We start from the raw sequence: 22,766 nt of genomic DNA, 5'->3' as shown, positions 1-22,766 counted from the left end.
TGTCATTTGTCCAGCCAACCACAAGAAAATGATAAATTAGGCTGGGCGCGGACAGGGGTTCCTCTCTAGAGGTTGCTGATTTATCTGCAGAGGTAGTGTCACACCATCCCAGGGTCAGCTCCTGTGACTGGATCTTTTCTGCTCTCGTGCTGATCTCTGCGAGTATACGGAATGTATCCGAGTTCAGGCCATTACTGGGTATATGAATGAAATAGTCAATGAAGGTATCAGCCAGTCTCAGTTAAATGCAGAGAAAAACTCCCTCTAAACTGTCTCATCAAACACTCACAGAGCAGGTACACCATGGGTTAGATACAGAGTAAAACTCCTTCTACACTGTCTCATCAAACACTCCCAGGCCCGGTAGAGCACGGGTTAGGTATAGAGTAAAGTTCCTTCTGCACTGTCCTATCAAACACTCCGAGGGCAGGTACAGCACGAGTTAGATGGAGTGTAATGCTCTCCTTAAATTGTTTCTGCCAACTGAGATACACAGCATGTGTTAATTTAGCGTACAGCTCCTCTGACACTATCCAATGAAGCACACCAGCTCAGGTACAGCATGGGATGAATAGAGAATAAAAATCCATCAACATATAAATGTCATGCAGTCCCAGGTATGGGCCAGCTTTACATATGAGTTAAGCTCTGTTGGACTTGCTGCATCAAAGGTGGACCCTTATGGCATCGATCGAAGAAGCTCCCACTAGATGGTTAGACTCTCACCTTGGCAATATCCTGGACTGATGGGATCCTCAGTAAAGTTCCTGACCTTTACAATCATTGTTGAGGCTTCTTGTTTCATCCCATCTTTGACATTGAGGGTCTTGGTCCCACCAGATCTGCTCTGTGAATCCAGCGACATTTCTCCAGTCCCAGTTAGTGTGATGATGATTTGAATCCTCTCTCTCCACCTTCCTGAGAACTGCTCACTCCATGAACATTTTAATATAAAAATTAATATTAATTATAGAATCTGTAATTGGAATACAGTCGGACTATTTTAGTGACTATGATTATATTTAACGTGAATATATTGGTAATTAATAACATTTAGTTGACCTTACCTTAATATTAAATTGTTGTTTCCTTTCCCCTATTTATATGGACGAAACTCACTCGCAGTTTTAGCTGCCAAGTGCAGCTCCCCCCACAGTGACTCCCACTGATGCTGTGTAACCAGGGGCGGAAACCTGTCTCCAGGTGACATCACAAAGGATCCAGGACCCATGTCACAAAGCAGCCCAAGCCCCTCCCACTCTAGGTATTACAGGGTCACATGACCAGGCTCTGGTGGACATGACATTAGACAAAAAGATCAATAAAGAGGTACCAGAAGTTGGGGCAAAATCTGTTTCCGCCCCATGGAAGCAGGAACGGCAAATTCCAGTGGGGCTCGGGTGCTTCTTCCTCCTCCGCCTCCCAACCTGACGTTAGTTTTCCCAGGCAGCCTGAAAACCCCATCAGATAGCTGTATTTACTTACACTGCAGAAAGCTGGTGAGGCGCCTTCCTGTCTTCCTTTGGGTTCCACTGATATAATCATTTTATTCTGGGCCCACCATTGAGGGACCAGCATTCAGAAAGGCATTGACATACCAAGGTCGTCAGGTACACGAGTCTGTTATACATAGGCCAGCAAGGAGCTGTTCCAATGTGTCAGAATAAAAGTGTATGTTAGTGATAGAATTATGATGTGTGATGGACTCGAGACTATTGATATGGGATGTATGTAATCGAGATGAATATGGTGTGTATCTATGACCTTACAAACACAAAATGGATACAAAATGGCTCTGAACAGAAAAAAGACATCAAGTTCACGGCTCCTGTGACTCAAGGAACAAAAGATAGCCTGACTTTCGGGGTAAACAAACCCACCAAATCTCACCATACGATCAGAACCATTAGAAGGTGTTAATACGGAAACGATGAAACTGATCAAGAAACGGCACCAGTTTCTGCAGACAGTCACATGTGTGAGGAAAGCCAATTAAAGAACTGCCATGAAACTAAGACCAATCCTGGGGCTTTACCGACTTATGCCAAGAGACAATGGACTAAAAAGATATAAAAAAGGAACCCAAAGCCAGCTCACTTTCTCTTGATGACCACATGGAAAAACAGGAAACCTCCCTCTACAGAGCAGACCAAGGAGCAAGGAAGAAGACCACGAGCTTTGCTTGACTCAGAGAGAAGTATAAGTTCTGTTTAAATCTGTAACTCATGACGTCACCTGTTGTAATTAAGTCGAACCAATAGGATACAAGTAGGTTTTTGTTTTGTCCAATAGGCTGAGTGCATGTGTGTGTGTTTCATAAGTTTCTTCCAAATTGTTTTAATAGAATTGGTCTTGCTGTCAATTTAATGCCAAAGAGAGAAAATCTAACACATATTCCACCTGGTCATCAGGGTGGATGCCCCTGTCACACCACCACTGGGGGGGTTACCCACCCCTAATGGCATACAAATTGGCCAGAAATAGCAGCAAACCCGGGGACTGGGAGAAATTTAGAACTCAGCAGAGGAGGACAAAGGGTTTGATTAGGGCAGGTAAAATGGAGTACTAGAAGAAGCTTGCAGGGAACATTAAGACAGATTGCAAAAGTTTCCATAGATATGTAAAGAGAAAAAGGTTAGTAAAGACAAACGTAGGTCCCCTGCAGTCAGAATCAGGGGAAGTCATAATGGGGAACAAAGAAATGGCAGACCAATTGAACAAGTACTTTGGTTCGGTATTCACTAAGGAGGAGACAAACAACCTTCCGGATATAAAAGGGGTCAGAGGGTCTAGTAAGGAGGAGGAACTGAGGGAAATCCTTATTCGTCGGGAAATTGTGCTGGGAAATTGATGGGATTGAAGGCCGATAAATCCCCAGGGGCCTGATGGACTGCATCCCAGAGTACTTAAGGAGGTGGCCTTGGAAATAGCGGATGCATTGACAGTCATTTTCCAACATTCCATTGACTCTGGATCAGTTCCTATCGCGTGGAGGGTAGCCAATGTAACCCCACTTTTTAAAAAAGGAGGGAGAGAGAAAACAGGGAATTATAGACCGGTCAGCCAGTGGGTAAAATGATGGAATCAATTATTAAGGATGTCATAGCAGTGCATTTGGAAAGAGGTGACATGATAGGTTCAAGTCAGTATGAATTTGTGAAAGGGTAATCATGCTTGACAAATCTTCTGGAATTTTTTGAGGATGTTTACAGTAGAGTGAACAAGGGAGAACCAGTTGATGTGGTGTATTTGGACTTTCAAAAGGCTTTCGACAAGGTCCCACACAAGAGATTAATGTGCAAAGTTAAAGCACATGGGATTGGGGGTAGTGTGCTGACATGGATTGAGAACTGGTTGTCAGACAGGAAGCAAAGAGTAGGAGTAAATGGGTACTTTTCAGAATGGCAGGCGGTGACTAGTGGGGTACCGCAAGGTTCTGTGCTGGGGCCCCAGCTGTTTACACTGTACATTAATGATTTAGACGAGGGGATTAAATGTAGTATCTCCAAATTTGCGGATGACACTAAGTTGGGTGGCAGTGAGAGCTGCGAGGAGGATGCTATGAGGCTGCAGAGCGACTTGGATAGGTTAGGTGAGTGGGCAAATGCATGGCAGATGAAGTATAATGTGGATAAATGTGAGGTTATCCACTTTGGTGGTAAAAACAGAGAGACAGACTATTATCTGAATGGTGACAGATTAGGAAAAGGGGAGGTGCAACGCGACCTGGGTGTCATGGTACATCAGTCATTGAAGGTTCGCATGCAGGTACAGCAGGCGGTTAAGAAAGCAAATGGCATGTTGGCCTTCATAGCGAGGGGATTTGAGTACAGGGGCAGGGAAGTGTTGCTACAGTTGTACAGGGTCTTGGTGAGGCCACACCTGGAGTATTGTGTACAGTTTTGGTCTCCTAACCTGAGGAAGGACATTCTTGCTATTGAGGGAGTGCAGCGAAGGTTCAACAGACTGATTCCCGGGACGGCGGGACTGACCTCAAGAAAGACTGGATCAACTGGGCTTGTATTCACTGGAGTTCAGAAGAATGAGAGGGGACCTCATAGAAACGTTTAAAATTCTGATGGGTTTAGACAGGTTAGATGCAGGAAGAATGTTCCCAATGTTGGGGAAGTCCAGAACCAGGGGACACAGTCTAAGGATAAGGGGTAAGCCATTTAGGACCGAGATGAGGAGAAACTTCTTCACCCAGAGAGTGGTGAACCTGTGGAATTCTCTACTACAGAAAGTTGTTGAGGCCAATTCACTAAATATATTTAAAAAGGAGTTAGATGAAGTCCTTACTACTAGGGGGATCAAGGGGTATGGTGAGAAAGCAGGAATGGGGTACTGAAGTTGCATGTTCAGCCATGAACTGATTGAATGGCGGTGCAGGCTAGAAGGGCCGACTGGCCTACTCCTGCACCTATTTTCTATGTCTATGTTTCTAATGTGGTAATGACCCCATGAAATTCAGCGAGTTGTTTGACCACAGACAACATCACAACTGAACCCAGTCCTGTCCTCCCCCAACACCCACATACGTACATTTATCAGCAGGGCTCGCTGGGTAATCCCCTCAGCAGGAACAATGCTGATTTTTATCCCTTCCCAGACAAGGGAGGTGAGACTACCTGTTGTGCCCCGACTGCCACCTGGCTGAGATTGGAGAACTCAGCACAGACTGCAGGTTACACCAGGGGTATAAATCCATCTTGGGCGGCAGCACAAAACGTGCGATGGTGCATCGGCCGCCCGTTTGACCTGTCTGAGATCCGATAACTCAGCACAGACTGCAGATTACACCAGGGGGTGAAACCCGTCCTGGGCGGGAGCTCGATTTTCTTTTCTATTGACTTCAATGGAACCGGGCGGAGTGTAAAACGTTAGCGGCTGGTCTGCTATCGCCCGATTTGCTCTGCCGCCCAAGGCCAGTTTCACCCATTGGGTCCTTCCTGGTCTGTATGGTTCAGTTCCACAACACAGGACAGCTTACTACATAGTAAAACTTCATCTTTTGTTCTGTCTGAGGCCGAACCAGACCGTTTGTAACCTTGGCGTCCTATTTGACCGTGAGATGATATTCTGACCCTTGTCCACCCCATCACACAGACAGCCTACTTCCACCTCCATAACATCACCCGTCTCCACCCCTGCTTCACCTTAGCTGCTGCAGACACCCTCATCCAAAGCCTTGTTACATCTAGACTTGACTATTGCAATGTGCTCCTGGCCGGCCTCCCATCTTCCACCCTCCATAAACTTGAGCTCAAACAAAACTCTGCTGCCCCTATCCCAACTCGTACCAAGTCCCATTCACCCATCACCCCTGTGCTCACTGCCCCTATCCCAACTCGTACCGAGTCCCGTTCACCCATCACCCCTGTGCTCACTGCCCCTATCCCAACTCGTACCGAGTCCCATTCACCCATCACCCCTGTGCTCACTGCCCCTATCCCAACTCGTACCGAGTCCCGTTCACCCATCACCCCTGTGCTCACTGACCCTATCCTAACTTGCACCGAGTCCCATTTACCCATCACCCCGTGCTCACTGCCCCTATCCTAACTCACACCGAGTCCCGTTCACCCTTCACCTCTGTACTCGCTGACCTATATTGACTCCCAGTCCAGAAAATTCACCATTTTAAAATTGTCATACTTGTTTTCAAATCCCTCCATGGCCTCACCCCTCCCTATCTCTGTAACCTCCTGCAGCCCCTTGAATGCCTGTTGTTGAAGTACATGAATGCATTTTGGGAAATATGTGAATGTGTTATAGAATCATTGAATCGTGCAGAACAGTAGGATTTGACCAGTGCCATCATCAGTGTGTGTATGGGCCGGATGGGTTTTTGGACTTTTAAAATGGATCTGTACCCTTTTAAAATGGAGACACACTTGGGCTGCATTTCAAAATGGAGTTGGGACTTTTGGACTTTAAAAGGACTGATTTTTGGCTTCTGTGAAGTAGAGCAGGAGCTGTCTGTCTTTCGGGTTGTCATGGGACCAGTCTCAACGCTGACGTCATGAAAGGCAGAGGCCTTTTCATTTCGAACTTTGTGTGATTTATGGAAATATACCTTTTGTCCACGGGGCCGGGATGTCTGGATGGACCATGAGGTTTGCAGGCCAAATGTAACACCTCTGGACTCTTTCAATGAAGGAGCAGTCAAGAACTCAACAAACAGTTAGCACTTCGAGAACTGCTCATCTACAGAAATGGCCTACCATTGTTTTCATCAAGTTGACCAATCCAGGACAGAGACGTCACCAGGAAGACCAACTAGCATCTCTGTGACCATGGTAACCAGGAACAGCCAGTTTTGTGTATTATACGGGGTATAAAGATACTGAACTTTGGGGGATTCAGTGCTTACTTTTCCCTGCGTAGCTACGCATCCATCAACTCTCCAGGAACGCCCGAAGTGAGTGCCTCGCCGTACCTCTCTAGTCCTCATCGCATGCCTCTGTTAGGCACTGTTTTGTCTTTATAGTCGAATGGACCCGGGACCACATGAATCAACGACAAGGGCTGGTAATTATATTCAGCATGCACCTCTGGAATTCCCCAAGACAAGCAGCATGTTTAGATGCTGAGGAACTGCAAGTGTCCAAGATGCAGGCTAACATGCGTGTGTGTGTGAGGAGGCTTCCAAGTGTGGGTCCTGACCAAACCGGGAGAGGGCTTTAGTTCAAAGGGTTTCCATTATCTCGACTTAAATTCTAGGAAGAGGATTGGTTTGGCGTTACCGACAGGCTGGGTGTTTAGTCTTAGGTTTTAAGCTAGTGTCCACAGTCACCTGCTCTTTAAGCCGTAAGCGAGAGGAGTAGGGGGTTGTCGTTTTGTGAGTGTAATAAAAGGAATCGATCTTTGACCAACCCGAACTGTTTCATTTTGTCTGAGTCAATTATAATCTATTCATAGTAACTCCTTGGGTGCAAACTTGGGGGTTGTGGGGCTTATGGTTCGCGGTATAATTCGGAAGACCAACCGGGTGGCATCCGCTCACGGCCTGGTTACACAGTAATCTCGCTGGGGATGCTGCACATCAGGCATAGGAGAAGACCTATCTGACCTTTGTAGGGGAGGACGAAAACCCCCTCATTTTACCCAGAAGGCAAAGGGCTGTGGGATCAGTCTGTGCTGTGAATTGAAACCGATGGAAGGAAAAACTTTGGGGCACAAATGGAGACCCCCCCAGTGTTTGGACTCATAGGAAAGGGAATTTAATTTGGAACTATCTACCAGAAAGTTTGAAATCCTAAAGTGCACATGGAAGAAACGATGAACTTTAATCGAATTTGGGATTTTTTTAAAGGTCTGCAAGAAAAGGGGTGGAGTCAATATCAAAAGGGCCAGTTTGGACATTGGAACTAATCAAATTGTCTGGGAACTGTATACCCTCGAAACTTGCCCCTTGAAAACATTAAGCATTTAAACAATGCCACATACATATTCCAACACCTTTTTCATCAGGCATAGAAATATCTGGCTCAGGCCAGACTAGCACAATGGCTACAGGAGGCCAATGCAATCAACACCCACTCAAACCTTGAGTAGGTTAAGATCAGTGGAAAAAAAACCTAAAAACCTCAAACTGCTGCATTTTTCAAAATCAAAAGTCCACCAATGAGAAGAATCAACTTCAGCAGGAGAGGCGGACTGGATAATCTGGCTATAAAAAAGGGGTTTCTGATGTAATGAAGTAGAGGAGTGATGATTTTCCCTGCCCTCGTGATTCAACAACCACAACCACAGGCCTCTCGACACTGAAGGAAAACCAGTGTCCGAAGACACCAAAGATAGAAGAAACAAACCACCAGACTGCGGAAGGCACAGTAGTGAGTATAACCTCTAGTCCCCAGAACTCCCAACTCAGTTAGGCCAGGAAAGGTGGGAGGTTGGGCATTGTACTGCTAAACTGGTGTAAAGATTTTCGTTGTGTCCGTTTAGTGGGATTTAGGGGGATTGTTTTTTTGCTGTATTGCTGTTTGTTGAGTTGCACCTTGCCAAATAAATTGGAAGCCTAAAGTTCCTCTTGGAATCACCTTGTCTCAGTTCTATTGTATTACATCTCCTGATCGTGAGTCTTATGTCAGAACCGTGTAAGGGAAGCTAGGAGCGCCTCGAAAACGCTCAACTGTGTGTCACAGGCTAGGGAAGAAGGGGTTAGGAGTGTTTGACACTCACAGGTGCCTCACAGGCTAGGCATAAGCTGTGGGGACGCACGAGTCTCAAAACCCCCTTCATAAGCTGTGGCCACAGTCTCTCCAGGGGTGCTCTTGCAGCACTCAGGGTACCTCACAGGCCAGGCATAAGCTGTGAGGGCAGAAGCCCAGAGAGAGACACCCAAGGCACAACAACAACCCTGTGAAAACCCCTTACAGAACATGGCGACCACGAAGGGACTTAAGCAAACAGGAGATGTTAATATAACAGATGAGATGATAAGAGAGGAAACTAAAATGGAGGAGAGAATTTCCTCATACATTTTTGGCAAGGTGAACCTCACCAAACCTTGGGTACAAGCCCTCACTCGGGCAGAGTGCCCAGTGGATGCTGCTGCCCAGTGGACAGCAGGGAAGGACCACAACCACAAGGTGGAAAAGGCCATCTGGCTTATCTGCTTCACCCGCCAAGTCCAAAAGCTCGATCAGCGGGTGAAGGACCTGGAACAGAGTCTTTAGAAATCAGAGGAGCTCTCTGCTATCCGGGTTGTGGTTGAGGACAACCTGCTGGCCGAATTAGCTGGGGAGCAGCAAAGGAACCGACAGTTGGAGGAGACCTTCGGAAATAGCCGGGACTATCTTCAGTGTCAGGTCACTGAGGCCAAGGTTAGTGAGGGGTCCCTCCGGGAACAGAATTCTCGGCACACCCAGAAAATTTGGGAACTGGAGAATAAATTAAAAGACGTACAGGCAGCCTATAAAGTGGCCAGTAGCAGTGAGTTTGCAGATCACGGTCCCTGCCAGGAGAGGATTAAAACTCTCACCCACGCTCTATCCCAGGCAAAGGGGATGGTCGCCCTGATAGGACCTGGAGGGTCCACAGGGGACAAAGGAGAGTATTGGGGGGTAGAGGAGAATCCAAAGGCAAGAGACGCCCGACCACCTCCTGAAGCACCGGTGGTTTGTCCGGTGGGGTACCAGGAGGGGTGGGGCACGCAGGTAGTAGCATACCCAGGGCTGGGGGCAGGACCAATGTGTCCCGCTCGGCAGCAGGGATGTGAGGCTCCAGCCGAGGGTCAGTTAAAGGCTGGATCAGGCGACCAGGCACTGTCTGCTGCACCGGGTATGGTGGGACAGCCGGAGGTAGAGGGACCAGCGCAGAAAGATCCTGAACCAGGGCGGATGTGCCCGGTCAGGCAGCGCAAGTACGGTCCTCCACAGGGAGGTGGCCAAGGTCGGGGAGCGCTGGAGAGCGACTTTATTATTCCCCATGGAGTTCAATCACTCAGGGCCATGGTGGCCCATTTGGCCAAACTCACTCGCAGTGGGGACCCGTCTATCCACTTCATGGAGGTGATGCAGGCAGGGGAAATTAATGGGTGCGACGAGGAAGAGACAGCCAAGCTGCTGCTCTTCTCTCTGGACAGCAAATTGTACCAGGCCCTACCAGCAGAATGCCGGAGGGGACAGCGTACATTTACTGAGGTCCAGAGGGCCGTCCTTGAGGCTATGGGCTTCGATGACGGCAGTCCTTTCGAACAGGTCGAAAGGACAAGGCAGCTCGCAGGGGAAACCCCGCAGGCGTTTGCGGATAGGCTGTGGGTGGTATACCACGCAGTCTGTGGGGAGCTCCTCGACCGGGCGAATCTTTCCGCGGTACAGACTGGCCGCTGGCTGAGGATGCTGGTGGCAAACTGCTTGCCCCGGCTCAAGGCCAGGGCAGAACTGTGGTTCGATTCCCGGGACCCCAACCTCACCGAGGAAGCAGTGGTCAGCCAACTGGCACTGGTCCAATGGAATGGAGGAGGGGAGGAGGAGAAAACCTCCAAAGGTCGGGTAAATGAAGTAAAACCCAACTCGATTCCCAAAGGGGAATGGTACCAGGAGGGTGGCCGCTCGTCTGATAAGGAGGGAGTGTGCTACAGGTGCGGGAAAGCTGGGCATTTTAAAAGGGATTGCAGGAGCCCAGTAAAGAGATATGGGGGAGAAGTTCTTTAGGAGCCACCCAGAGTGGGGGAAGTGGAGGGAGCTCCTCACCATCCCTTGACCAGATAGTAGCTGCAGTGAGGACAGCGCTGGAGGGGACTGGGAAGGTAGCCACGGCAACAGGCAGGGAAGCACCAGCAATCCTGCCAGTACAGAGGCCGTGACTAGCCCAGACCCAGCCTGCATACCTGTGCCCACTAGAATATGACCCCTGGGGACGACCCTGGGTCAAGATGGAGGTTGAGGGTGTATTGGGTACCTACCTTTTGGACACTGGTGCTTCCAGCACGATAGTCCATTCGGAGGACCCCGCAACCTCACCTCTATCAAACGGGGTGCCGTATCAACTAGTTGGGTTCACAGGTAATGAGAAGGCTGGGTTTTTCTCAGTCCCGCTCGCGGTTCATTTATGGGCACTCCAAACACAATGGAAGTGCGTCCTAATGAACTGGGAGCAGGTGGGAAAAGGGATCTTGGGGGCTGATTTTATCATCGCTCGCCAGATCCTAGTAGACTTGAGGAATCACTGTCTATGGGGCACAGTGAGCACGGGAGCAGAGGGAGAAGTCATGGTTATTGATAAGAAACAGGGAAAAGGGACTCTGTGTACAATGAAGCCAAAAGGGGGTTACGACCTGGAGGTTCTGGTCTGTAACACCCCGGCCGAGTACCGGGCCTATGTGCAAGCAAATCTTGCAGCATTTGCCACCCATAAACACGACTGTGGGAGAGTCACAGAAGTGGAGGTTAGAATAGATGGGGATCCCATGTCCCGCCCGCAAAAGCAGTATGGCTTTCCCCGAGAGGCAGAAGCAGACTTGGAGACAGCTTTAAGCTCGCTTGTCGAGCAGGGTGTTTTGAGACCCATAGCCACCCATGTCAACTCCCCCCATTGGCCGGTTAGGAAACCGGACAATTCTTGGAGGGCTACGGTGGATTATAGGGTGCTCAATAAAAACATCCCAGCTTGTGCCCCCACAGTAGCGGCAGTTGCGGATCTGATAGGGGAAATCCCTGCATCCGCAACCACGTTCACAGTGTTGGACATATCCAACGGGTTCTGGTCTATCCCTGTACAGAGGGAAGACCAGTACAAGTTTGCCTTCACCTTCCGGGAACAGCAGTATACATGGAGCTGCCTCCCACAGGGCTTTCATAATAGTCCCAGCATTTTTCACCAATGCATGGCGAACTGCTTAAAAGGCTTCAGTCAGCCACACCAGCTGGTCCAGTATGTTGACGACCTGTTGTTGTTCACAGACAGCAGTGAGGAACACGGTCCACTGCTGGCCGAACTGCTGGTCTTACTGAAGGAAAGGGGTTTTAAAGTTAACCCCAAGAAAGCCCAGATAGGTCTAGGAGAGGTAAAATTCCTGGGCCTGACGATAAGGGCAGGAGAAAGGGCCATTGATGAGGCTAGAAGAAAGACAGTGCAGGAACTCCCTGTCCCTAGGGATGTGTCGGGGGTAAGGTCTTTCCTGGGAATCACTGGCTACTGTAGGGACTTCATCGAGGACTATGCAGCCACTGCCGCCCCTCTGCTCAGACTCCTACATAAGGGGGTCGAGTGGGAATGGGACGACGGCTGTGAGGCAGCATTTGTCCGTCTTAAGAGAGACCTGCAGGTAGCACCAGCCCTAGGGGCAATTGATGGGGGGGAGGAATTCTTCCTGGAGGTGGCAGCCAGTGGTGACAGCTTAAGTGCAGTGTTGCCTCAGGAGGAAACGGTCAGCTGAGACCAGTGGTGTACTCCTCCAGGGTCCTCACGGAGGTAGAAAAGGGATACTCCAATTGTGAGAGGCACTTGCTTGCCACCCACTGGGCAGTAAAGAGAGCTCAGATCTTTACCGGAATATCCCCCATTACACTCCTCACCCATCATACCCCGACGCAGATGCTGTTGGACGGGAGGATTAAGGACGGGACAGTGAGCAGTGCTCGAATCACTCGCTGGACCCTCCTCCTCTCCCAAATGACTTTAAAGGTCAAGGGCCTCTGCGAGCCCAGGCTCGCAGCAAATTTAATCTATCCAGGGCAGCCGCATCGATGCTCTGTGGAGGGAGTATGGGACATTAACTTTGGATTTCGGGCAGGGATACACCCCACAGAGGCCGCGAGATCTACGTTGATGGCTCCAGTTCAGTGTCCGCGGGTACAAGACTCACGGGCTGTGGAGTTTGGGATCCCAAGGCAGGAATTGCCTTGGCTCTTAAACTCCCATGCACCCTGAGCGCCCAGCAGGCGGAACTCTCGGCGGTGATGTATGTGGTCACACACCCCGAGGAATTCCCTACCCCATACACGATTTGCTCGGACAGCATGTTCACTTGCAATTCATGTACAGAGTATCTGGCGATTTGGTCACGCCGGGGGTACACCTCTGCGGATGGGAAGCCCCTTGTGACCAAACCCCTGCTAGAAAAGATCGTGGCTGCAGTGGGAGAAACCGGGGATGTATATATCCATAAGGTAAAGGCCCACTCCAAAACTGAGCCACGGGGGGAAGGTAACCAGCAGGCAGACCTGCTGGCAAGCGAAGGTGCTCACACAGGTCGCCCATGGGACCCATATGAGGCAGGCAGGATAGCAGCAGCAAGAAGCAAGCCAGGGACACAAGGGAGCGTAGGGGCGGCTGCGGCCCCGGACCTTAAAGTAGTCCAGATGCAGGATCCGATCCTGAAGGCTGCCTTGGCTGCTATCAAAAGGGGGGAAAAGGCGGAGGGCCCATACAGTGCTGTAGATATTGCTGTGCGGGAAGGCATGTTGTTTAAAGGGGACAAATGGGTAGTGCCGCCACAATACTGGAGGGAATTCCTTCAGCTGGCCCATGAGGGTCCAGGTGCGGGACACCCTGGGCCGGAATCTACCTGGCAACGGGTAGAAAAGGCAGGGTGGTGGCCAGACCTCCGGGAAGACGTCCGCAACTTCTGTGCGGGCTGTCTGGTTTGCGCTGCAAACAACCCAGACCATCAGAAAAGGAAGGCATCTATGGGACACGTCAGGCAGGTAGAGGGACCATGGCAGTCGATCCAGATCGACTACATCGGACCCCTACCGGCCGCCCAGGGAGGTTATAAATACTGCCTCGTCCTGGTGGATGTGTTTTCCAAGTGGGTGGAAGCCTTCCCTTGCCGAACAGCTACCGCGGTGGGGACTGCAAAAATCCTAGTGAGGGAGGTGTTCTCTTGGTGGGGTCTACCTCAAATCTTGGAGTCCGACCGGGGAAGCCACTTCACCGGCCAGTGATGCAGGCCATCCTAAAGGTGCTGGGGATAAGAGCCAAATGGCATGTCGCCTACAACCCTCAGTCCTCAGGCCCCGTAGAACGCCTGAACCGGACCCTAAAGGAAAGGCTGCGCAAGGAGACGGGAGACTCACCAAACAAGTGGGTGGAGGTCTTACCGTTGGTCCTCATGGGAATCCGGGCCAGTCAGTCAAAGAGCACAGGGTACTCACCCCATGAGCTGATGACGGGCCGGATCATGAGAACCCCAGTGCATGTGTTGGCGCCGGTTCTCACCGAAGGGCAGCTCCGAGAGGTGAACCGGGACCGGTTTGTCAGGAACCTGTTTGAACACCTGAAACAGATTCACTGGCAGGCTGCTAGTAACATGGGCAGACAGCATCAGAGTAACCGATTGCTGCTAGAACCCAGCAAACACCACGAATGGGAGATAGGGGACCAGGTCATGGTGAGGAACTATGCTCGGGTCGGGGTTTTTGAAGCATTATATATGGGACCATACAGCATAATCGACAAGGCTAGCCCTATGGTCTATGCGGTTCGACTGCCTCGCCGGGTGAAGTGGTATCACATTAATCAGTGTAAATTGTTTGACCCTAAAAGAGGTAAAAAACAGAGGGGACGAGCAAGGGAAGGGAATCAGGCACTGGGGGAAGAACAGGCCCCAGTGGATTTGGAGGCTGGAGGAGGCAGCGGGCCCCAAAGCTCTACAGCCGGGGCTGGTTCATTGCTCCTGTAAGGCTATCCCACCACTAGGTAGAGGTTCCCAGCCCACTAATAGAAGTAGGGAGAAAGGCTCTACCATTAGCAAGGTTCAAGGGGAAGCTGAACCTCCCATGGTGGATCAGCTGGGGCTAGCCCAAGAGGTGAAGGAGATGGCATTGCAGCCCATAACGTGGGACTCTGCACCGACAGTAAGGAGGAGTCACAGAGTGCCACAGCCCAGGGCGCCGTGGTCCCCTGTTTTCTTAGCCTCCTGCCCCAGACTGATATGGCGAAAGACAACAGGGAGGGTGCTCTGTTGCACTAGCAAGGGTCTCCCACCGATTATCCGGGGCTCGGGACGGCCTTGGAGGGCAGCACAAGACTCATTAAGGGGGACCATACGAGCCCCTCAGCGGAGGACATCCTGGTCCCCAGGGTACGGTCAGCCGAGTGGTCGACGACGCCTGTACAGTGACAGGATGTAGCCTGGCCACCCGGGGACGGGTGGCGGTGTATATATTTTCCCTTCCTGTTTTGTTACTTTGTGTTGTGTGTATATGTGTTTAGGTAAGGCAGTGACGGTTGGGTACAGCATTTTTGTGTTTGGAACATGTTAAGTGGGCCGAGCCTGGAGAGGTCTCTTAAGGCAAGGCCATGTTCTTCTTGCCTTTCCGATGTCAACACCTCCCGACTGGACGTTAGTGATGCTGGTATCGCTAAGGATCTGCACCGGGCACCGAGGGGACACCGAGGACTCCCTGGTTTTTGGATGCTCCAGGGGCAGAGCGCTGACAGTGACCACAGGAGAAGGGACTCCGGTGGCGGATGGCCGGGTCACCTACTCCCACGAGAGGAGATGGCCTGGGTGGTTGGGATCGAACTCCACCAAGTGCTCCAACCATAAGGACTTTACCTACGGAGAGGCCTCCATCCCCTGCCCGGAGATCACTGTGGCCACTTCCAGAGTGAGAGTGACAGAAGGCAGGAAGGTATGCCTAACTTGCCAAGGGGACATACCTCTGGGACGGTGGTGGTGGCTCAGAAAGCTCAAGAGGGACATGGGAGACCGACACTCAGACTGGGAACGTCTGGATAATGATACCTACCGAACCATCATGGAGTCATCTGGCGGGGTCACGGTGTGCTGGGAGAAATGGTGGGCGTACGACCAAGGAATTTATTTGTGTATGTGGGGATCCACTCGCGTGTGTTCAGAGGGGGTCTCCATTGCTTTTTATAGGTGGTGGCAGGATGTCGGGGATGGGGTGGTATGGGATCGCAGCGGGGAGGCGTGTGTGATCCCTAATCCCCGGGTACCAGTAAATGCCACTGAACTTGTAGTTCGGGAAAGGAAGCCCCCACCCACGGCCAAGCCCACCGTCCCACACGAGTGCCCGACAATAACCAGGGGGCCGGGGAATGGTTTAGTGTTGGTCCCTACCGAGAAACTATTTTATCAGGGGGTACACTACGCAGTGGCATCAGTGGTGCTAAATCTGACAGAAGTCCGCCTACCTACGTGGTGTCCCCGGGAAACCGAGCTGTTATACCAGGCTCTGCTGCGGGAGATGTTCCGGAAGTTCTATGAACTGGACTTCGGGGATGTCAAAGTGACAGACTTGTATAAACAGTGGGATAGGGCCGAACCGGGCAGGCAGAGGCGTGGCACTTTAAATGACATTCTTACGGGGTTTAACACCGGGGCGTCCGCCATAAACAGTTTGGATAACATGCAGCTGGCCCTCCAGATAAATGGGTTAAAGAATCAGCTGCGCAAAGTCCTGGGGGACGAGAATACCATAGTGGGATCCGCGCTCCACGAAGAGGTGGCAATGACAGTTCACTTAAAGGAGATTATCTATCAATTGGAGGCGCAGGCCAGGGATGTAAACGCCTTGATTCGGGAGGATAGAAACGCCTCCGATCAAACCGCCCAAAATGAGGTGTGCGTGCTCTATGGGGCCTGGTTGCTGGGAGAGGGACGGAGTAACCTCGAGGATCTGAGACAGGGACAGGTCCCCTCCTGGATCAGCAACCAGCACTTAGCAGCACTGCACCCTTACGATAATGTTTTGAGTCCTTGCCAACTTCGTGTAGCATCGGAAGCCTACCCGGTACCGGTGGACTGTGGAAAGTCAAATCATACCATCATGGGTGTGGTGGTCAGGATGCCCGTGATGGGGGCGTCCCCATGACCAGCACCCCTGTACCGAGTGGAGAATGTGGGAGTCATTCGTGGAGGGGTGTATGTTCGATTCCAAGAGGTCCCACTTTATGTCACAATGTGGGAGCACACTGTGACAGGTACAGACCTCTCGGGTTGTCGGAGCAGGGGAGCACAGGTAATCCTGTGCCCCCAGCACTTGAACGCTTTTGCAAGGCCACAATGCGGGTTCAGCACTGCTGGGGCAGAGCCTATCAATTGCACAATGGAGGTAATGGCCCCTAACCACATGCCTCCACAGGTAGCGTATGTAGGCGGTGGGACATATTGTGTCACCACAAGTGCCCAACGGTATGAACACGGACCGGGAAGGTGGTGTCCATTTCCGTACAGCAGCTTTTGCTTTAAACCCAGGGCAGAGGTTCAAGTGGCACACAACAGAATCACACCCATCCCTGAACCTTCCACGATTCACCTCACGATACAAAACAACCTCAGCCATCTACAACAATATGTCACCCAGTTTGGCTATCCCATTGCCCCACTACCTGAGAAACTTACAGCCCTCCTCCAGGCAGTGGATTTGTCTCAAAAACATTTTTACACCATGGAGCAGAAAACTGAAATTCTGGCAGGGGAGATTGCCCAGATTAAACCCCCAGCATGGTGGGATTTGGGAATATGGGCAGACATACCTGCATGGATCTGGGTGGGATCGCATGCCTTAGTAATCGGCCAACTCCTGATTGTAGCTTATCTGCTAGTTACAAGCTGTAAGCTCAGGAGAAAAAGAAAAAGAACGCAGTTCCTCAGGCTACTACACAGCCAGGAGAGCCGTTGCTAAACACTCAAGGCGTGTAAACAAAGTTTGACCGCGACACTTAGGCGGTTTTATTATTTCCAGGGATGACTGCGTTTTTCATACATGGCTCCTGGGGAGTTTGCAGGGCAGGTTTCTTTGTTTTACGTTTGAGACCGAAATGAGACTCAATGTACAATTACTGCTGTAACCTTAAGTACATATATGTATGTTGCTGTCGCGTATTGTAACCTGTTGGATTTTTGTGTTTAGTACCGCTTTAAAAGGAATTACGATATATATCGACGGGATCAGTTTAGAGTTAAACTGGGGAAAGTTGGGCAATTTGGGAGACCTAGGGTTTTCTCACCACCCTGAACTTTGACACACTCGAGTGGTGTCTGACTGTGTCAGATGGGGGATTATGTAGGGGAGGACGAAAACCCCCTCATTTTACCCAGAAGGCAAAGGGCTGTGGGATCAGTCTGTGCTGTGAATTGAAACCGATGGAAGGAAAAACTTTGGGACACAAATGGAGACCCCCCCCCCAGTGTTTGGACTCATAGGAAAGGGAATTTAATTTGGAACTATCTACCAGAAAGTTTGAAATCCTAAAGTGCACATGGAAGAAACTATGAACTTTAATCGAATTTGGGATTTTTTTAAAGGTCTGCAAGAAAAGGGGTGGAGTCAATATCAAAAGGGCCAGTTTGGACATTGGAACTAATCAAATTGTCTGGGAACTGTATACCCTCGAAACTTGCCCCTTGAAAACATTAGCATTTAAACAATGCCACATACATATTCCAACACCTTTTTCATCAGGCATAGAAATATCTGGCTCAGGCCAGACTAGCACAATGGCTACAGGAGGCCAATGCAATCAACACCCACTCAAACCTTGAGTAGGTTAAGATCAGTGGAAAAAAAACCTAAAAACCTCAAACTGCTGCATTTTTCAAAATCAAAAGTCCACCAATGAGAAGAATCGACTTCAGCAGGAGAGGCGGACTGGATAATCTGGCTATAAAAAAGGGGTTTCTGACGTAGTGAAGTAGAGGAGTGATGATTTTCCTTGCCCTCGTGATTCAACAACCACAACCACAGGCCTCTCGACACTGAAGGAAAATCAGTGTCCGAAGACACCAAAGATAGAAGAAACAAACCACCAGACTGCGGAAGGCACAGTAGTGAGTATAACCTCTGGTCCCCAGAACTCCCAACTCAGTTAGGCCAGGAAAGGTGGGAGGTTGGGCATTGTACTGCTAAACTGGTGTAAAGATTTTCGTTGTGTCCGTTTAGTGGGATTTAGGGGGATTGTTTTGTTGGTGTATTGCTGTTTGTTGAGTTACACCTTGCCAAATAAATTGGAAGCCTAAAGTTCCTCTTGGAATCACCTTGTCTCAGTTCTATTGTATTACATCTCCTGATCGTGAGTCTTATGTCAGAACCGTGTAAGGGAAGCTAGGAGCGCCTCGAAAACGCTCAACTGTGTGTCACAGGCTAGGGAAGAAGGGGTTAGGAGTGTTTGACACTCACAGGTGCCTCACAGGCTAGGCATAAGCTGTGGGGACGCACGAGTCTCAAAACCCCCTTCATAAGCTGTGGACACAGTCTCTCCAGGGGTGCTCTTGCAGCACTCAGGGTACCTCACAGGCCAGGCATAAGCTGTGAGGGCAGAAGCCCAGAGAGAGACACCCAAGGCACAACAACAACCCTGTGAAAACCCCTTACACCTTGGTCTCTCTCTGTGTGGGATTACCCGCTAATCAACGGGCTCGGCAGGAACTATTGGCAAAAGCTCCTGCTGTTCAAAGGGAAACAACATGAACTGGGGAGTTTTAAAGCACGGGTCAACTCAAGGGAGAGTCTAGAGATACAGGGCACACAAAACACCCTACAGAGGCCAGCTGGCCCATCGAGCTGGTGCAGCCTCTGAAAAATCTACCAATTAGTACCACTCTCCGCTCTGTGCCCATAGCCCAGCAAATGTTTCCTTTTTAACTCGAGATCCTGTATCCAATTTGAAAGTTACTATTGAATCTGCTTCACCATCCTTTCAGGCAATGCATTCCAGATCATAACAACTCTCAGAGTAAAAATAATTCTCCCCATCTCTCCAGGCTTTTTTTGACAATTATTTAAAACATGTGTCCTTTGGCTCCTGACTGTCCTCCCAGTGGAAACAGTTTTGTCCTCTCTATTCTATCAAATCCCCTCATAAACACCTTCATTTAATCTCCATTTAACATTCTCTTATCTAAGAAGAACAATCCCAGCTTCTCCAGTCTATCCAGGTAACTGAAACCCCTCATCCCTGGAACATTCATGTTAATCTCCTCCGGACCCTCTCCAAGGCCTTGACCCCTTTCTACACCGTGGTGCCCAGATTTGTGAACAATACTCTCGCTGAGATCCAAACGTTTTGGGAAGTATATGAATCAGTTCTGTGAACATAACATGGAAGGCCCTGGGATTCCAGGGCCAGCGGCAGTGTGGATATAAAATTGGCTGCGGGACAGAAAGCAGAGAGCAGTGGTGAACGGGTGTTTTCCAGTGATGTCCCCAGGGGTCAGTATTCAGACCACTGCTCATTTTGATAGATATCAAGGAGCTGGAATTGGATATAAAGGATATAATTTCATATTGTGCAGATGGCATAAAACTCCTGTACACTGAGGAGGAACTCCCTCCTGAACAGCACTGAGGGAGTTCCATCACCACAAGGACTGCAGCGGTTAAAGAAGGCGGTTCACCACCACCTTCTCAAGGGCGATTAGGTATGGGCAATAAATGCTGGCCTTGCCAGCGACGCCCACATCCCGGAACAAATAAAACAGCAGCAGACTTCAGGAGGAATGACACAGACTGGTGAAGTGGGCCGACACACGGCAGGTGTTAGAGTAGAGACGTGGGAAGTGATATATTGTGGAAGGAAGAATGAGGTGAGGCATTATAAACTCAATGGTGCAATTGGAAAAGGGAGTTCAGGTGCAGAGAGACCTGAGGGTTTATGAACAAAAATCTTTGTAGGTGGCCGAACAAGTTAATCAGACTGCTGGAAAATCAAAGGGATCCTTGGCTTTATAAAACGAGGCAGAGAGTAAATCACTCCTCCACCACTGGGACACTTCCATTTCCCTCACCACTTGATCTTTCCCCACCCTGAGTCACATTATCAATGTGTGCTCAGTTAGAGCCATCCTTTGAGAGGAAAGGATAGTTTGCTGACCACTTTGCCACTCGTTCCACAGCTGAGCTCACTCGTCTCAGGCAAGTCAAAGCTTCAACACTGGTCCCCAGAGCTGATGCTCAGAAATATTGGGGTGAGAATTTTTTACAGCCCGTTTTTGGGTCCATAACCAGCGGTGCGCCGACAGCACGTGTCCGAAGCCCAAGGCCTGCCTGAAATTGGTCCTCAGCCCTCATTAACATTTTATACATGAGCTGCCATTGTCTGTTTGGTTTCTACAGGCAGTGGCACATTTTAGTGAGAGGGATATCGGGAATCTTGTCTCACCGGCAGCGGCCTGAATCGAAGACCTGGAAGGGGTGTTGGAGCGGTGACATGGGAGCGATCGCAGGGACTGTGGAGTCGGGGAACACTCCTGCTTCTCCTGACTCTGTTCAATCCCAGACAATTTCTGCAAGGAGGCAGAAAACAAGTAATAGATCCCTCAATTACATCGTAAGAGACCTAACGCCTGTTTTAGATGCTGCTCGGGATGACGGCAAAACCGCCTTTATTAATATGGCAGAGCCCTTAAAACAGGCACTCATCTGGTGCGGGATGTGCTCTGGAATTTTTCCTTTTTGTCCCAATTACTTGCCCGGAAACAACGAGGACCAAATTCTACCCATTTGAAATTTCTCTGTTTCGATAACGTGGTACAGGACTCACAGAGAAACACGGTACCTGGTCATGGGGTCATAGGGTTCATTCAGTGTGGGAGGCTTTTATTAATGTTCTCCATATTTTTATTAAAAACTCAAGGGGAAGAACAAAGGCCCATAGTGCAGGACACCACCAAGGGTGAAAACATGAGAGAGAAAGTAAGATGAACCAGAAAGTGCTGATGCTAAGAGTCCCATCAAAACCTCCTAACTTTCTTCAAATCCCAGTCCAGGACATGAATACTGCCGCCACACCTGGCCACCTAGGACAGTCCCCTCAACACAGATGTGTGTCAGTGACTGTACAGATGTGCCATGTTGTAATATAGTTTCACTTGTTACCTGAGAATTATGAAGTGATAGAATATCCAGCCCTCAGTTGGATGGAAAGGGAAGTTAATGGAATGGATATGAAGATTGCAGTAACGACTGGCCTGGACAATCTTTTGAAACTTGCACATTTTTCGAATGCTCTGGGTGAATTATTTGTTCCTTCAATGTAACAACGGAATATAAAACAAACTTTCACTGTTTGACCCGTCACATTTGAACCTGTATAAAGAGACACACTGGTCAAATAATTTCACCATTGTCAATCCCAGCGGTTGTGCCAGGATTGTGCCCATTGTGCTCTCCATAACTGACCCAGATAAAGTTTTTACATCGGATTACATCGAATATACGGCACAGAAACAGGCCATTCGGCCCAACCAGTCTATGCCGGCGTTTTTACACCACTGGAGCCTCCTCCTGTCTTTCCTCATCTAAATCTATCAGCATCACCCTCTATTCCCTTCTCCCCCATTTGCTTGTCGAGCCCCTCACCTTAAATGAATCTGTATTGTTCGCTTCAACCACTCCGTGTGGTAGTGGGTTCCACATTCTCACCACTCTTTGGGGAAAGAAGTTTCTTCTGAATTCCCTGTTCGGTTTCTTGGTGCTGCTTATATTGATGGCCTATAGTTACGCGCTTCCCCACAAATGTTAACAGCGCATTTAGCACTGGGCTGTTGCAACTATCATTTAAAATAGTAGGCAGCACAAAGTTTGCATGCTGCCTGCATTAATTTAAACGGGTGCTGGTTAATGCGATCCCCCACCTGCGTTTTTGGGTGCTTTCAAATTTTTAGCCCAGTGATTTAACGGGAGCTTTAATTATTCAACCAATTAGAGCTGTGCTGATTAGGCCTGCATTTCCATCGATGTGTGGAAGTAAATTACCTGCGACAACCTGGGCCTCCCCTCCTCCATCGACAACCTGGGCCTCCCCTCCTCCATCGACAACCTGGGCCTCCCCTCCTCCATCGACAACCTGGGCCTCTCCTCCTCCATCGACAACCTGCGCCTCTCCTCCTCCATCAACAACCTGGGCCTCCCCTCCTCCATCGACAACCTGGGCCTCTCCCCCTCCATCGAAAACCTGGGCCTCTCCTCCTCCATCGACAACCTGGGCCTTCCCTTCTCCATCGACAACCTGGGCCTCTCCCCCTCCATCGACAACCTGGGCCTCCCCTCCTCCATCGACAACCTGGGCCTCTCCTCCTCCATCGACAACCTGGGCCTCTCCTCCTCCATCGACAACCTGGGCCTCTCCCCCTCCATCGACAACCTGGGCCTCTCCCCCTCCATCGACAACCTGGGCCTCTCCCCCTCCATCGACAACCTGGGCCTCTCCTCCTCCATCGACAACCTGGGCCTCTCCTCCTCCATCAACAACCTGGGCCTCTCCTCCTCCATCGACAACCTGGGCCTCTCCTCCTCCATCGACAACCTGGGCCTCTCCTCTTCCATCGACAACCTGGGCCTCTC

Source organism: Pristiophorus japonicus, chromosome 7, assembly GCF_044704955.1.
Source record: "Pristiophorus japonicus isolate sPriJap1 chromosome 7, sPriJap1.hap1, whole genome shotgun sequence".
NCBI classification, from domain to species: domain Eukaryota; kingdom Metazoa; phylum Chordata; class Chondrichthyes; family Pristiophoridae; genus Pristiophorus; species Pristiophorus japonicus.
The sequence above is the reverse complement of the archived record's forward strand: the minus strand, read 5'-3'. Positions refer to the sequence as shown.